Here is a 14361-nt window from a genome sequence, read left to right as displayed (position 1 = left end):
CTAAAAGAGATTAATTAAATAAAAGGGTATAAACTGTCAAATGTGTGATAGTTGAGTTTTGGGCTAGGAAACCTAATGGACTAAGGGGGAACGAAATTATGATGAAGGATCATCATATTTTCGTCCAAGGCCTCATTCCATTAGGCTCCTTGGGCTGCTTGGTGGCTAAGCTGTCCATTAGGGTTTTTTGACTGAAACCCTAGCACCCTATAGTATAAATACATGCCCTATGCTTCAATTTAAGGCCACTTGATTTCAAGGAAACCCTAGGGCCGAAATTAGCATCATTCCCTTCTCTCTCTTTGTTGCCTTCTTGCTTCAAGGTGTTTGTGAGCCATTAGAGGCACTACAATTGTGGTGCTTGCTTTCAAGAGTTCAAGAGAGTTCAAGAGATCAAGGAAACTAGTTGTTATTGCTATATAACAACAAAGGTATGTTTACTACACTTCTATGTGATTTTCGAAAATTATAGAAGTATGCCAGGGTTTATTTTGTGTTCATAAAGTTGCATGTCTCATAGTGAAAACATAGATCCAACTAGGGTTGCATGCACACATAGGATTGTTTGAATAAAACCTAACAGTGGTATCAGAGCCATTGGTTTTTTGTTTTCAATTGGATTTGATGCATATTATGAATTTGACAAATTAGGGTTTAAGGCAAGTAAACCCTAAGGCTTGGTGATTTTCGCAAATTAGGGTTGCAAAACCCTAGTTGGCGATTTTTTGATAGGGTTCTTTAACTCTTTTTGCCTAGCCTCCAAATTTCGAAATTAGGGTTATGAAACCCTAGGGATTTCGAAATTCCCTTGCCCCCAAGATTAGATCCCAAGATTTTAGGGATTTGGATATTGCTATCTTTATAATTATCCATTTAATTGTTTAATCTAGATAATTGAAGATCTTGTATTATCCTTTCCATATATTTAAAAATCTAGGGGATAAAAGGATTAATTAAATTAATAATTTAATTTTATGATAAACCTTAAAGATTTAATAGTTCAAATTAATTGTTTAATTTTGATAATTATTAAATCAAAGTTTTTCTTGGTGTTTAAAATTTTTTAAATTAAATAGCCTTAATTTTCGAAAATTTTTAAATACACATTAAGATACTAGTATTTTGAAATGCTTTAAAATACACCCTTATACAATTATGATATTATAAGATTAATTATTATATATGTATAAGAATAAGCTAGTCTTATCGCTAGTAGGCCTCATTCACGAAGCCGGTCTATAAGGTGGGTATAAGGTTGCTGCCTATAAAATGGCGCTTAATGGATGTACACTCACATCTACCGCTTGCTTGACTGGTGGAGGGTCGTTAGCCGAACGGATAGGATAGGGCACTTAATTCCTCATTAAAAGTATAATGGAAATATTAAAGTAACTACATTGTTTTTCAAATTCCCACTCTTAGTTACTTTAGGGTAAAATGTGAAAATGATGCTAATCCATGGAATTACACTTCGTACCCTTGTCAAACGTTGATGGAGCGCGTGTGGTTAACCGGCACATCAATTTGGGGATGACATAGGTAGCGAAGGGTGACTCGATGTTTGTCATAGATCAATGGAGCGTGTGTGGTTTACCGGCACATTGATTAGGTGATAGTGACATTGAGTGCACCACGTTGATTCGCATGGTTATTCACAAATTTGTTTGCGATCCTCGGCATCCCAGTCGCAAATGTGAAATGCATATCGAGATTTAAACATGCCATTGAAAAGTTCAATGAATCTCAAAGATCTAGGAGTTTTCAATACGTTTAAAACCTAAATTGCTTTTTCGTTTTTCATGGTGAGAATTAGTGAATCGTCATTCACTTACCTTCAAGTTATTTACTTTTAGAGTACGGCATCCCTTTCTAAGTTGTAAATAATGTTGTTGGATCCTAGCCCTAATTTCTCATTTGGGTGTTTAATTAGGGATTCATTTCTAATCAAGCTTTGTCCCTTTCTTTTTCAGATGTCTGCTAACAACAACAACAACAACGCTTCTGGGTCATTCTCGTTGATGAACTTGTGTCAGAAAGTGACATTTGATGGTTCAAACTTCAACGAGTGGATGAGATACATTCGCATGATCACACGCTACGAGGACAAAGAATATGTCCTCGATGAAAAGCTTGAGAAGATCATCCCAGATGTTGCTACTCCTGAGGAACTGGCCGCCTTTGAGGCCCACGAGCGTGATGCCACGAAAGTTCACTGCATCATGCTGGCCACCATGAACCTCGAACTCCAAAAGTCCTATGAGGACATGTATCCATATGAAATGCATCAGGATTTGCTGGACAGGTATCACCAGAGCGCGAGGCAAGAGCGCTATGAGATCATTACTAGCATGATCACCGCTAAGATGGGGAGTGGAGAATCCCTAACCTCTCATTTGCAGAAAATGCAGAGGTATGTTGATCGTCTTCTCAAACTTAATGTTAAGTTTGATGAGGATTTGGCTATTGACATAATCCTCCACTCCTTGCCCTCCTGCTACAATCAGTTTAGGATGACCTACCATATGAACAAAGAGGAGGTCTCCTTGAGCAAGCTCCAAGGACTCTTGAGGACTGCTGAGAGCAACCTCAAAGACAAATCCGTTGCACCGTCACCTACTGTGGCCGCTCCTGTGATGGCGATAGGTCAAGGAAAGGGTAAAAAGAGGAAGACCCCATGTAAGAGCCACCATAAGGGGAAACCCCGTGATGGTTCATCCTCAAGTGGGACCAAAGCTGGCTCCGTTAAACCCTCTTCCGATCCTAAAGAAGCAGAGTGCTTCTATTGCCACCAAAAGGGCCACTGGAAGCGAAGCTGCCCACAATATCTGCAGGACATAAGAGATGGGAAGATCAAGCCCACATTTGCAGGTATGTATTCTATTAAATCTAATAACTCATCATTTGCTACTTCATGGGTTCTTGATACAGGATGTGGTTACCACATTTGTTCTGATTTGCAGGGCCTAAAAAGAAGTAGGGAGATGGAGCATGGGAAGATGAACCTGATTATGGGAAACAGAAGATCGTCACCTGTGACCAAAGTCGGCGTTTATTCTTTAGTGTTAAGTAATGGGTTAGGAATAGATTTAGAGAATTGCTGTTATTCGCCAGATATGGCAAGAAACATTATTTCTTTTCATGGGTTGTTTAGACAAGGTTTCAGATATTCTTTTGATAATAGTAATGGTTCTATTAATGTTTATTTGAATGGTGTCTTTTATTTCAATGCATTACCTTGTAATGGGATTTATGAATCAGTGATGATTGTTGATAATTTTGGAAATAATGTTTTGAATATTGATTCGTCTACTAGTCTAGACAAAGCATGCTTGTGGCATTGTCGTCTTGGCCATGTCAACAAGAAACGCATAGCCCAACTCCAAAAGGATGGAGTGTTGGAGTCATTCGACCTTAGGGACGATGACACGTGTGAGTCTTGTTTACTTGGGAAGATGACCAAGTCACCCTTTACTGGTACTTGTGAAAGGGGTGAGGGTTTATTGGATCTCATACACACCGATGTGTGTGGGCCCTTTAGATCCACCACAAGGGATGCTTGCCGCTTCTACGTGACTTTTACAGATGATTATAGCAGATATGGATATATCTACTTGATCAAGCAAAAGTCGGAAACCTTTGAAAAGTTCAAAGAGTTTAAGAATGAAGTGGAGAATCAGCTGGGCAGGAAAATCAAGATGCTTCGGTCAGACCGAGGAGGAGAGTACCTAAGTCTTGAGTTTCACGACTATCTAAAAGAATGTGGAATCGTTTCGCAATTGACGCCTCCGAGAACGCCACAATTGAATGGTGTGGCTGAGAGACGTAATCGGACCTTGTTGGACATGGTTCGTTCTATGATGAGTCGGACTTCGCTACCAATAGCTTTCTGGGGGTATGCCTTAGAGACTGCCGCCCATATACTTAACTTAGTTCCCACTAAGAAGGTTTCCAATACTCCTCACGAGATATGGACAGGGAAGGCTCCCTCGTTGGCACATATCAAGGTTTGGGGTTGTGAGGCTTTCGTAAGACGAGAGACTCACGACAAACTAGAACCTCGCAGTGAGAAGTGTTATTTCATCGGCTACCCGCAGAAGTCTTTTGGCTACCTTTTCTATAGACCGAGTGACAATGTTGTCTTCGTTGCTAGAAGAGGGGTTTTCCGAGAAAGGGAATTAATAAGCCAAGAAGACAGTGGGAGGCAAATTGAACTTGAAGAAATTCAAGATCAAAGCGATGAAGGAACCTCAGACACTGGCACTCAACTTGAGGAGGAAACTCCTGTTGAACCTATTGACGGGACCCTACCTCTTCGACGTTCCACTAGGGCTAGCGTTCCACCCCAGTTTTATGGTTTTCATATTACTACTGAAGGGGATACATTTATTAGTGATAGTACACTAGTAAATTTGGATGAACCTAGCAGCTATAAGGAAGCCATGGCAGGCCCGGAGTCTGCAAAATGGAAAGAGGCTATGGACAGCGAGATTCAGTCCATGTACGACAACCAAGTTTGGAATTTGGTTGATAATGTACCGGGTCGTAAGACAGTCGGGTGCAAGTGGATCTTCAAGAAGAAGACGGACATGGATGGGAAAGTGCATACTTATAAAGCACGATTGGTTGCGAAGGGCTTTACTCAAACTCCTGGAGTTGACTATGATGAGACCTTCTCACCAGTTGCGAAGATAAAGTCTATTAGGGTGATGCTTGCCATAGCTGCGTTTCATGATTATGAAATATGGCAGATGGACGTGAAAACCGCTTTCCTTAATGGAAAGTTGGCTGAGGATGTCTATATGAATCAGCCAGAAGGTTTTGTCGATGTGAAGCATCCGAATAGAGTATGCAAGCTTGAGAAATCTATTTATGGATTGAAACAAGCATCTCGCAGATGGAATCTTTGTTTTGACGAGAAGGTTAAAGAGTTTGGCTTTCTGCGAAGCGAAGATGAATCTTGTGTGTATGTCAAAGCCAGTGGGAGTATAGTAAGCTTCCTCGTATTGTATGTCGACGACATACTACTCATAGGAAACGATGTCCCAACCTTGCAGGAAGTCAAGTCCTGGCTTGGGAAATGCTTCGCTATGAAGGACCTCGGAGAAGCCGCTTATATTCTGGGAATAAGAATAGTAAGAAACAGGGAAAAGAGATTGATAGGACTCAGTCAGGATACATACTTGGAAAAGGTACTAAAGCGTTTTAGTATGGAAAATTCCAAGAAAGGGGAGTTGCCAATCCAAAGCAATACCAAGCTGAGTAAGACTCAGAGCCCGAGTACAGAGACAGAGATAGCTGATATGAGCCGAGTACCTTACGCTTCCGCAGTAGGCTCTATCATGTACGCTATGACTTGTACTCGCCCTGATGTGGCCTTCGCTTTAAGCATGGTCAGCAGATATCAAGGGAATCCTGGTAGGGCACATTGGATTGCGGTTAAGAATATTCTTAAGTACCTTCGGAGGACCAAGGGATGGTTTCTAGTCCTCGGTGGGAGTGATGACTTAAGGGTACGAGGGTACAGTGATGCTAGTTTTCAGACGGATCGGGATAACTTCCGATCGCAGTCAGGCTGGGTCTTTACCCTAAATGGAGGAGCAGTGACTTGGAAAAGTTCCAAGCAAGAGACCGTAGCTGATTCAACGTGCGAATCAGAGTATATTGCGGCGAGCGAAGCGTCAAAGGAGGCTATATGGTTGAAGAACTTCATTGGAGACCTTGGAGTTGTGCCATCCATAAAAGAGCCCGTGGAAATTTTCTGTGATAATGAAGGAGCGGTTGCCTTAACCAAGGAACCAAGGGATCATGGCAGATCTCGACATATCGACAGGAAATACCACTTTATTAGACATCGGGTAGAAGAGGGACTCCTCGTTGTGAAGAGGGTATCGTCAGAAGATAACCCAGCAGATCCCCTTACAAAGGGACTGAGTAGGGTCAAGCATTTGCAGCACGCTAGGAGCGTAGGGCTGAAGGACGATATTAGTTTAGATTAGATAGGTAGGAAACTTGTAATAGATAATGTCATATTCAACAAATGATGATTAAATAAAGGTGTGTTATTTATAAGAAAGTTTCTATCTTGTGTTGATTATTTATCTATTGTTTCGATTTTGCATGTTTTGACTTCCTGAATAATAAGATTATTCGAACAGTTCACAATCGCTCATATGTTGGAAGTAGATATGAAGGAAGATTGTCATAAATTTGTTTGTAGATTGTCTGAAAAGTTTTAGACATAGCAAAGGTTTGCTGCAAAGTTTATGAGTGCTTATGAAATCTGTATTGAGCATTGATATAGACCCACACTTGCTGGTATTACTTCATGAATGTTATCACAAGTGATCGCAAGATGATAATATCATATAATCTTTAAACCTAGAGATATGGTTATTGTTTATTAGTTGATTATACATTGATAATGCGAAAACGCATCAGTAACTTGATGTTATAAAACGTATTATTGTGTGTGGTTTAACTAGTAAATGATAAAGGCATATTAGTCAACGTTTTTCTGTTCCTTTTATTCTATGAGGATAAAAGCGATATCTCGGCCACTTGATGATTTGGTTTGACTTATGTGCCGGGCCCGGTCAGGATAAAGTTGATGTGTTCAACTAAGTTCTATGTCGAACAAATCAGAGATCAAGAAATAGAGTGCTAGACAATAAGTATTGTTAGCATGATATCTAGAACAGAGGATTATACGATCCCTTATCTAAAGGACAGATTATTGGTCAGAGTTGACAGCGGCTATTGAAAGCTACGATTGCTATCGGGTATGGAAGTTATACGTGAGATATAGTTACTAGACTTATCCAAGTGGGAGACTGTTGGATTAGTGTCTAAGTCAGTAACCATATTTGGTATATACTTGACCCGAGTGTGCATGGTCCTTTTGGGTTGCCTTCACCAAAGCAACTTGACAAGGTAATTTGATATGAGAGAGGAGATATTATGATTTATTAATATATTATAAGAATAATATATTAAAGGAGAAATCATATTTATTTGATTAGTATTAGTCATAAATTAATTAGGAATTAATTTGGTGACTAAAAGAGATTAATTAAATAAAAGGGTATAAACTGTCAAATGTGTGATAGTTGAGTTTTGGGCTAGGAAACCTAATGGACTAAGGGGGAACGAAATTATGATGAAGGATCATCATATTTTCGTCCAAGGCCTCATTCCATTAGGCTCCTTGGGCTGCTTGGTGGCTAAGCTGTCCATTAGGGTTTTTTGACTGAAACCCTAGCACCCTATAGTATAAATACATGCCCTATGCTTCAATTTAAGGCCACTTGATTTCAAGGAAACCCTAGGGCCGAAATTAGCATCATTCCCTTCTCTCTCTTTGTTGCCTTCTTGCTTCAAGGTGTTTGTGAGCCATTAGAGGCACTACAATTGTGGTGCTTGCTTTCAAGAGTTCAAGAGAGTTCAAGAGATCAAGGAAACTAGTTGTTATTGCTATATAACAACAAAGGTATGTTTACTACACTTCTATGTGATTTTCGAAAATTATAGAAGTATGCCAGGGTTTATTTTGTGTTCATAAAGTTGCATGTCTCATAGTGAAAACATAGATCCAACTAGGGTTGCATGCACACATAGGATTGTTTGAATAAAACCTAACAACTACAACATCCTATGGTGCACATACAACCCTAAATGCTTTGGATCTATGTTTTCTCTAATTATACATGCAATATTGCTTCCAAAGCATTAAGCCTACAACTAGCATACAAAATGATATAATCAACATAAAAGATAGTTATAGAGTTACCACTTGGTTGTAGCTTGTAAAACTTCTTGAGTTTGGCCTTTAAGAACTTAATGCCCCAAGTGTTGCACCTCAAATGAAATCACACAACACCATCAACAATGGAAGACATTGAGAGAGAATACTTGCAACCTAAAATCGGCTATGCCTCTTCCAAGAACACTAGGGTGCAAATTTTAGGAGCTAATAGGTTTCTTATATAGTGTGGCAAAACTATGGTTACACCATGTAAACCCTAATGTGCATGACCTTCCATATTCCTTAGACTCCATGGGTTTAAACCTCCATGGATCATCCATTGATTATCATATGGGTTTAGCCCAACCTAAGGAATCATGGATCATTGGCCCACACCATAATAATGAATGATTTACCAAATCAACCCCTTATATTTAATTAGTCTCTTTTGATCACAAAATTAATTCCTAATTAATTATTGATAACTACTAATTAAATAATATGATTTCATATTAATATATTAGAACTTATAATATATTAATAAATCATGAATATCCTCTTCTCAAAAGTCCATCCTTACAAATTGTTCTAGTGCCATGCAACTGAAACGGACCATGCTACCCTCGAGTCAAGTACATACCAATTATAGTTATAGGATTAGACACTAAACTCGAAATTTTGCAACTAGAGTCATCTACTCAACGAGTGCATGATCATGACTCGTCGAGTTGCACTTTTACTGAGTGGACTCGTCGAGTCAGCCAGTGGACTTGACGAGTTCATCAGTCAGAGGCCAGAAAATCGATTTTTTCAACTTTGAAAATTAACAAGCATCAAATATAAAAGAAAACAATCCTAGGATTTGATACCACTGTTGGGTTTAGGCACTATAACACTACTATGGTGCACATGCAACCCTAGATGCTTTGGATCTATGTTTTCTCTAATTATACATGCAATTTCAATTTTCCAAATCACACATCCTAACTAGCATACAATAGAGGATATACAATATAAAACTAATAGTTAGATGAATACCTCTTGATGTAGTTGTAGTTCTTGGCCTTAGAAAGCTTTAGCACCTCAAGTGTGATGTCTCAAATGGTTCACAAACACCATGAACAAAGGAGGACTTTGAGAGAGAGGTTATGCACCACCAAATAGGCTAGGGGTTCTCTTAGAACTCTTAGAATGCTTAGTTTCACCGATTTTGGCTAAGGGATAACATATATATAGTGTAGGATTCCAAGAGTCATGGGTAAACCCTAATCCATACACTTAGGTTATGATCCATATCTCATGTGGACTAACTCTTCATAGATACTTACATAAAACTTAGCCCAACATGGATTAATCGCCCAACCACTATATATATCACTGATTTACATAATCAGTCCCCGTTAATTTGATTAGTCTCTTTTGATCACTAAATTAATTCCAAATTAATTCTTGATCAATACTAATTAAATATTATGATTTCAGATTAATATATTATACTTGTAATATATTAATAAATCATAAATAACATCTTTCTCAAATATCCATCCTATCAGATTGTTCTGGTGAAGGCAACCCAAATGGACCATGCTTCTGTAGGGTCAAGTACATAGCAATTATAGTTATGGGCTTAGACACCTAATCCAACAGTCTCCTTCTTAGATTTTTCAAGTAGTCAGGGCAGCTTCGCAACCAATGGCCCTTCTCTTGGCAATAGAAAACAAACAGACTATTTTGGAATGGTACACGGGACAATCACAGACTTAGCATTTCCCTTTCCCTTGGAAAGAGAAATCTATTATGGATTTCCAATGTTTCCATTGTCAATGTCCATGGAAGTTTGGGAAGTAGATCTTCCAATCAAATTTGCATTACCAGTGCGCCAAATCATTATTGATTCAGCAACAATTATCAAATATTTAAGATCGATAAGGGACATGTCGCGGTCTGTCATATTGTAATCTTTAATGAACTCACCATATGACTCAGGAAGTGACTGAAGAACCAAGTCAACAGCCAACTTCCTTGACACAACGACTCCTAACATTCCCAGCCTGTCCATGTGTGACTTCATCTCTAAGACATGTGCACACACAGACCTTCCATCTATGTATTTGCTAGCCAATAGGGTTTGAGTGACCTTGAACTTTTTAAGTCTTTGAACTTGTAGGTTAAGGAGAATTATTGGAGGACGTGGAGATAGTGAAGTTCCACTACAACACGAAGAAGGGATTAATATTTCACCTTGATTGTCTTGTGGAATATCATCTTCATGAGGAAAACTTTTTCCATAAGATTCGGGAAGACCATAGTTGTCTGACCTAGACATCTATAATGGGAGAAATTCAAGGTAGTTTATTTAAGTCCTTAATATAACACCGAAATGAAATATTAAGGCTAGGACCCAACACAATATTCTACAATTCTGAAGAGGGGTGCCGTAATCCAATTGTAAAATATTTGAAGGTAGGTAAATGACGATTTACCAATTTCCACCATGAAAAACAAAAATGAATTTTAGGTTTTAAATGAATTGAAATTCCTAGATTCTTTGAGATTCATTGAACTTTTCAATGGCATGTTTAAAGCTTAATTATGCCCTTCAAGTTTGTGACTGAGATGCCAAGGATCACAAACATGGTGTGAATAACCATGCAAATTAGCTTGGTACACTTAATGTTACAAATCATTCAATCAATGTGCCGGTTAACCACACACGCTCCATTAATCCATAATTAACATCGAGCTACCCATTGCCATCTATCATTAGTCCCTGATTAGTGTGCTGGTTAACTACACATGCTCCACTAATGACTAATAAGGTGCAACGTGCAATTTCATGGGTTAGCATCAAATTCACATTTTTCCTAAGTAACTAAGATTGGGGATTTATAAAAGTTTAATTACTTGGTATTTTCATTATACTTTTAATGAGAATTAATGTCTTGTCCTACCCGTTCGGCTAACGACCCTCCACCAGTCAAGGAAGCGATGGGTGAGAGTGGACACCCATTAAAGCACCATTTTATAGGTAGTAACCTTATACCCCCTTATATATCGGCTTCGTGAATGAGGCCTACTAACAATAAGACTGACCTTCTACTTATACATATATAATATATTATACTTTTAATTTTATATAGTATAAGGGTGGATTTTACACATTTAAAATACTTGGTGGTTTAATCTATTAATAAATTATACTTTTAATTTAATTAATCTCAAACCATGTTATTAGGAATTTATTAAACTTCTTTTTTATTTAAACACTTTAATTAATTTAATAAAGTCTATAAGGTGTAATTGAACTAATTCAAAGCATCTTGGTTATTAAAAATTCAAAATTAAAACTATTTAATTGATTTTTAAGTTATGAACCCAAGAGTTGCATCTTTTGAAACCATTCAATTACAAGTGTTAATTTATTCATAATTTGAGACTTTTCAAATACCAAAACTTGCGTGCAAGTTTTGTAACTCTTGAAAACTTTTCAATTTCCATAACTTATGAAAACTTACGAGTTTTTAATTTTCATTAATGAGACTCTTCATATAACTTGAGGACAAGTTACAAAACTCATTTCAAGAACAACTTAGATCAATTTTAACTACATTATCATATAATATTCTATTGATCTAATCTTACTCATATAGAAAGGTAATTCATATCAAAGAATACACATAATTACTTTATTATCTTAAAATTTGACAATTGTCCTTTAATTGGATGAGGATCATCATTACCAAATCAGAAAATGCATTTTTATGATTACAAAACAGTTTGTGGTAATGATCCCAATCCAATTCTGGCCGAAAACTCGAAATTCTGCAACCATAGCCATCTACTCGACGAGTGCATGATCATAAATCGTCAAGTTGCCCTTTTACTGAGTGGACTCATCTAGTCAGCTAGTGGACTCAGCGAGTTCATCAGTCAGAGGCCGTAAAATCAATTTTTTCAACTTTGAATATTAACAAGCATCAAATATAACAGAAAACAATCCTAGACTTTGATACCACTGTTGGGTTTTAAGCACTATAACACTCCTATGGTGCACATGCAACCCTAGATGCTTTGGATCTATGTTTTCTCTTATTATACATGCAATTTCAATTTTCCAAAGCACACATACTAACTAGCATACAATAGAGGATATACAATACAAAACTCATATTTAGATGAATACCTCTTGATGTAGTTGTAGTTCTTGGCCTTATAAAGCTTTAGCACCTCAAGTGTGATGCCTCAAATGGTTCACAAACACCATGAGAAAAAGAGGACTTTGAGAGAGAGGTTATGCACCACCAAATCGGCTAGAGTTCTCTTAGAACTCTTGGAATGCTTAGTGTCACCGATTTTGGCTAAGGGATAACATATATATAGTGTAGGATTCCAAGAGTCATTGGTAAACCCTAATCCGTACAGTTAGGTTATGATACATATCTCATGTGGGCTAACTCTTCATGAATACTTACATAAAACATAGCCCAACATGGATCAATAGCCCAACCACTATATATATATATATATATATATATATATCACGGATTTACGTAATCAATCCCCGTTAATTTGATTAGTCTCTTTTGATCACTAAATTAATTCTAAATTAAATCTTGATCAATACTAATTAAATATTATGATTTCATTTTAATATATTATACTTGTAATATCTTAATAAATCATAAATAACCTCTTTCTCAAATATCCATCCTATCAGATTGTTCTGGTGAAGGCAACCCAAATGGACCATGCTACTCTCGGGTCAAGTACATACCAATTATAGTTATGGGCATAGACACCTAATCCAACATATATAAAACACCATTAATCATAATCTTCTTGAACATCATTGGAAGAATTTTTATGGTTTAAATATACATAAAAAATGAAAATATTAGTATATAAAGTTATAAACCACCAATAATCATAATTATAATATGAAGTAAAAACAAATGGAAAAAACCTTACCAACTTTTAAAGTCATCGTCTTCTCATTAAATGAATCGATGTCTTTACTCTTCATAATACAACGTAGCTTGAGATCCATCGATGAACACCTTATCCAATCCTTTGTACAAATTCAAGCTTATGCGATGTTAGAGTTAAGTGAACTCCTATACTTATCAATAACTCCGCCACCCGTACTAAATGTCGACTATGATGCAACCGACGAGATCGGCATTGCAAAAACATGTCTAGATATGTAGATAGCATTGGGAAGTTGATTGAATTCGCTTTCCACTGTCCCAAAAGATCAAACTTTTAGTCCTATTTTCCCCTTCCTTCCGCTAGATAGATCTCCACCTCAATGTTAGTATGTTGACTCTCATCATCAGGTTTATCAAAGTCTATTGTAGCACCTGGTTCTCGGTATGTATTCCCTTCTTTTAAATATTTGCATTTTGGCCTTGGACTCGACGAGTTGAAGGACCAACTCGCCAAGTAGAAGCGGGATGAGACGCGGAGTTTAAGTTGTGGACTTGACGAGTCGGGTCCCGGACTCGGCGAGTAGGCCCTGTCTAGACAAAAACCCTAATCCGAGGGTTTGCACCCGATTTAAACACCTTAACTCGGCCTCCTTCGTCCCATTTGCTCCCAGAAGACGCCCATAGCAAACCCTAGCCGTTATTGAAGCAATCTAAGGCTTTTGGAGTGATTTTAGTGCTTTTGTGATCCAAGGAAGGAAGGAAAAGCTTGAAGGATCAAGAGGAGGCTAGAGGGATCCGACTTTGAGCATCATTTGTAGTCTATAGAAGGTATAAAGTCTATACCTTGTTTGCTCTTTTGATAGATCCCAATTTTCGGAGTTTTAGGGTTTTTCCTAAGCCATTTTGGTCACCAACCATGATTGCAAGCATGGTTTGGGGTTGATGTTTCGGATCTGGTTCCTTAGAGGGGTTACAAGGAAGAAGGGAGTGGCTTTTGCACTCAAAGAAGGCCCCATGCATTGTAAGAGTTTGTTTTAGGACCTTTTGAGCTTAAAGTCTCATGCAAGCACGTAAAGGTTGTAACTTTATGTGCTAGATCGATTGTAGAAGCATAGATCTATCTTTTGATCAAGGGTTGTACATCAGAAATCGAAGTTTTAGTGAAGGGATGTGACCGACTCGGCGAGTCCATTCTTGGACTCGGCGAGTCCAAGGTTTCTGTCCCATTCAGTGAGGGTCAAAAGGACCTAGTTGAGTGTGGAAAGGTTTTAGGGAGTCTCGGGGAGTGACTTAACGTTCTGGACTAAGCCATTGTTCTGGAAATTCATGGGACTCGGCGAGTGCATGAGCAGACTCGGCGAGTCCAAGGCAATCTTCTTAAGGATCAAGATGAACTCGACGAGTTGTTCATCAACTCGGCAAGTCGAGGACAGAACTTGTTCATCAGATGAAGGTGAACTCGACGAGTTGTTCATCAACTCGGTGAGTCGGATGAGTTTTCATGTGATGTTCATATGAGAGAAGAACTCGTCGAGTTGACGACCCAACTCGACGAGTGAGGTTATGGATGAGGACGAGTAAAGTGATAGGGCCTCGGCGAGTTGGCGAGCCAACTCGGCGAGTCAGGTCAACTGGAAGTTGACTTTGACTTGGTCAGGGGTAAAATGGTCATTTTACCCTAAGAACAGTTAG

This window comes from Lactuca serriola, chromosome 8 (genome assembly GCF_051521515.1).
Source record: "Lactuca serriola cultivar US96UC23 chromosome 8, Lser_US96UC23_V15, whole genome shotgun sequence".
NCBI classification, from domain to species: Eukaryota; Viridiplantae; Streptophyta; class Magnoliopsida; order Asterales; family Asteraceae; genus Lactuca; species Lactuca serriola.
The sequence above is the reverse complement of the archived record's forward strand: the minus strand, read 5'-3'. Positions refer to the sequence as shown.